This window comes from Musca vetustissima, unplaced genomic scaffold, assembly GCF_032173495.1.
Source record: "Musca vetustissima isolate MV318-11 ecotype Yass unplaced genomic scaffold, APGP_CSIRO_Mvet_v1 utg14449, whole genome shotgun sequence".
Taxonomy (NCBI): Eukaryota; Metazoa; Arthropoda; class Insecta; order Diptera; family Muscidae; genus Musca; species Musca vetustissima.
The window spans coordinates 200,054-204,843 of record NW_026883145.1 but is presented as its reverse complement, the minus strand read 5'-3'; positions in this window follow the sequence as shown (position 1 = coordinate 204,843).

Sequence of the window (4,790 nt, the reverse complement as noted above, 5' to 3'; positions counted from 1 at the left end):
ATATATATGGATGTTTTCTTTTGTGTTCTTTTCAGTTTTGCGAAAAATATCCGATGTAGGTCCATCTTTTGACATAACCCCCATATAATGAGGTACACGACTCATTTTTTTTTATTTCGGTAGGATAATGTTACTAGCCCAGTTCTGTAATCTGAATGTTTTTTAAGCAACCCATTAGCTTTCGAATGTATGTCTTCTTATTAATCTGCATTATCCTCAAAAATATTCTTAACCAATCAATCCAAACTGTATTTTTACCAGTGTACGGAGAATTTTATATTCAGAGGATGGGAAATATTTCGCGATATTTAAACATTTACACCATAAAATAAAAATTTGGTTACTTTAGGTTTTGGTTGATTCGGCCCACGAAATATTGATCGATCATCATATAAACAGCCGTTCTAAGTATTTGGTCTGATCCCCTTCGCCGCGTAAACATGTGACGTTCTGCAAATAATAATAGACTCAAGAGCGACTAGTAAATCTGACAACAATTTTCTGACAAAAGTTTTCGGTCCATTGCACACCCTAAATATCATCTCAACATTACCGAAAATTATAGGCGGCGTCCTTGACCATAAGCTGAACTTCATGTATAATTTCAAAGCGATCAGAGCGACATTTCCATCCTCTAGTGGGTTAATAGTAATACTAAACAATATCATAACACAACTTCCACCTCCGAGTTCATACATCAGATAATCGAATGTATGTCTTCTTATTAATCTGCATTATCCTCAAAAATATTCTTAACCAATCAATCCAAACTGTATTTTTACCAGTGTACGGAGAATTTTATATTCAGAGGATGGGAAATATTTCGCGATATTTAAACATTTACACCATAAAATAAAAATTTGGTTACTTTAGGTTTTGGTTGATTCGGCCCACGAAATATTGATCGATCATCATATAAACAGCCGTTCTAAGTATTTGGTCTGATCCCCTTCGCCGCGTAAACATGTGACGTTCTGCAAATAATAATAGACTCAAGAGCGACTAGTAAATCTGACAACAATTTTCTGACAAAAGTTTTCGGTCCATTGCACACCCTAAATATCATCTCAACATTACCGAAAATTATAGGCGGCGTCCTTGACCATAAGCTGAACTTCATGTATAATTTCAAAGCGATCAGAGCGACATTTCCATCCTCTAGTGGGTTAATAGTAATACTAAACAATATCATAACACAACTTCCACCTCCGAGTTCATACATCAGATAATCGGTATTAATTTAAAGGTCAGCCACTCCTCTTGGATATATTACCAACTTCTCTGGTATATGTTCCTCAGGAGTAAATATATACGCCCCAGAATATTTGTAATTTTTAATACAAATTTAATTTTATAATTTTTCTCACAAAAGTCTTGGTCCATTTGACCCGATTGATAGTGGCCGATCTTCACTTAAACAGTTGTGCTTATTCCTTAGCCCCATTCCACTGTATAACATTTCTTCATAGTATTTTTGGCAATTTTAATAGATTTAGGGCGGTGCCGAAATAAAGTGAAATTTATTCATCAGACTGGTAAACCCCAATATTAAAATAATACCGTTCAGTCAATATTTCGCGTCATGCTCTGACAGTCTAATTAGCAGAAATGAAAAAAAAAACAAATCTCATAAATATTTGCCGGATGTTCCAAAATATTTACAATGCATAGTGAGGATGGCAACTTCACATGTGACATGTGATGGTAATCATCACGATCCCCTCCTCATATGGTAGAGGTAAATAAAAACCAATTCAAAATCTCCACCCATGACAACGGGCTTTTATGAATACGGACAGATAAAAAAAAATGTAGACGAAAATGTGTCCGCAGATACGTATCTCTCTGTGTTGGTCTTTTATGCATAAATGAAATTTCTCAAGAATTATATGATACATTAAGTTTTATTAAAACCACTTTCATACACATAAATTTAGATTGGCCAAAGTGAATTTCAAAAAAATAATAATATTTTAGCGAATAATAAACTGACGAGGGTATTTTATGAATGATTGGTTAAAAATAATAATAATGGATTGTAAAATTCCATATTTTATAAAATAAAACGCCGAGGACATTTAAAAAGGAATGACATGAGAGTGAATTTCATTATTTAATATATCAGCAAATACTGAACGTAAATAAATTGGCAATGGTATTTAGAGGGGAATGTGAGATAATAATTGGGCTAACAAAAATTATGTTCGGACAGCTTATTTATGCAACTCATAGTTTATTTTTAGCATGTACCATATTATTTCTCCTAAATATACTCGAATTTTATTTAAGTTCGGATTTTAGTATCCTCTGTCTGAGCCTGATTTAAATATACTTATGTTATGAAATTAAAATACTTACGCTTTAAATTCCAATTTCAAAATTTATAAAAAATCCCCACTCTATTGCGACAATGGCGCCGTTTCATCAATTACTTTCTTGGAATCTGATCTCATAACCCATAAAAAGTTTTTGTTGTGATATTTTTTAAACGCTGATCTCAACATGGCTCACATAAACGCCTCTAGTTAGTTCAATTTGGCTTTAACAAGTTATCAAATGACATATTTCAGTGTTTATTGTCGAAATGGATTTTAAATTAATGCTAATTGATGTTTTGCAAAATAAGATTCTCTAATCTTTCTTTTTTACTTCAATTGGGATCTGCTTGGTGGGTTTTTTCTCTGCCATAAAATGTTCCATTTAAATTGTGTGCTGTGTCGTTCATTTATGTAATTAATATTGGTATGCTAATTAAATTAAAATATAATCCGAATAACGTCAATAAATTGGGTTTTAGTTAGTTAATACTAGAAAAATAGTTTTATTTTGCATTATATAGGAATGGCTTCAATGACGTAAAAGTAGTTTTAGTTTGCTAAAATTATTACTAGTTGATTAATTTGATTATGCTGGCTGTATGTCTCCAATTTTAAGTTTGGTGGCATGATAACAAATACGATATTCTGAGCCCAAATTTCGGTATTTTATGTGCGTTTTTTAACCAAATGGAATTAATGTAGTATTTTTGATTTTCATGTGAAATCCAATACTGACTTAAGTTTTGGGTTAGGCCTCATATTTCGGTCAATTTTGTCAACCAACTTGGCTATAGGTCAAATTTAATTAGGTTACTTACTTATTTAGCTGCCTTGTGACAGAACGGTTGTTCCATAAGCCGAGCTTAAAAAAGTTTTCCAAAAACATCGGTCTTGTGCGCTTCTCGTCCAATTCGAAATACCATGTTCCGAGATGTTGTCTTCTACTTGATCTTTCAATCTAATTCGTGGCCTTCCCCCTCGAAGCTGTAGTTCTCAATTTCAACAGTTGGTCCGAGTCTACTGGACGTCTTGCGCGTTTATACCATCAGCTTGGTCTTCTCGCCATTTACTGCCAGACCCACTTTTACATACTCCTCAATTTGTTCAAAGGTGGCTGTTATCGCTCGCAATGTTCGGCCCATTATATCGATGTCATCGGCATAGGCGAGTAACATGTATTGTTTGGTGCACAGATCGCCATTTATGTTCACCTTTGCGTCTCATACGACCTTTTCCAGTAGGACGTTAAAAAGATCACACGACAAACTGTCACCTTGCCCGAATCCTCGTTCGGTATTGAAAGGATCCGATAGGTATTTTCCGACTGCATAGCCGTATTAGTTTTGTAGGAATGCCGAACGCAGACATAGCTTTAAATATGTACCTTAGAACGGATAAGGAATGAGACGATGTGTTTTTCGTGGATCTTTTGCAGGATTTGACGCAGGGTGAAAATCTGGTAAATGGTAGATTTGCCAGGTCTGAAGCCCCATTTGTATGGTCCAATACTGTCATTGACCATTGACTTTAGTCGTTGACACAGCACGCTGGATAGCTCTTTATATGCGATGGGAGTAATATTAAATCCTCTATAATTGGCACATATCGTCTTGCCTCCTTTTTTGTGCACGGGACACAGGGTATTGAAGTTCCAATCATTGGGCATGCTTTCCTCCAGCCAAATTGTACTAATCAGCTGGTGCATGTTACTGACCAGCATGTAACCACCAGTCTTGAATAGTTCGGCTAGTAACCCATCGGCTCCTGCTGTTTTATTACTCTTCAGCCGATTGATTGCTATTCTGACCTCATCTTGGTTCTGGGATATCTTCTTCCCGCCCCTATTTGATACCAGAAGCTTTTCAAAAAGCTCCTTCCAGATCCTTAACACGCTGTCAACTCGAAAATAACCTGCAGTATCCGCAAACAAAAATATAAAGATTTTTCTGTTTTTGGGTAGTATATTACCCAAGGACATTCATCTTCATAAGGAATTTTTTCCGAATAAGGAGTTTTTTCCGAAAAATTGTGTAAAGGTGTCCACGAATGCGGAAAGTTTTTTCGAAAAAAGAATCGGAAGGAAAACCAAATACACACATTGAAATTTCACTTCAGACTATGTGCAGATTATCGGCAAAAAATACACCATCAATTAAAAAGTACCTCCATTGCGGATATTATATGGATATGTATACGATTCTGCGTTCGGCATTCCTGCAAAATTAATACGACTATGCAGGATAACTTTAAGTGGCACAAGGTCAGCCGTTAAAGTAGGAAAGGGCCTATCGGAGCCCTTCAATACCGAACGAGGATTCAGACCAGATGACAGTTTTTCCTGTGATCTTTTTAACATCCTACTGGAAAAGGTCATACGAGACGCAAAGGTGAACAGAAATGGTACTCTGTACACCAAACAACATCAGTTACTCGCCTACGCCGATGACATCGATATAATGGGTCGAACATTGC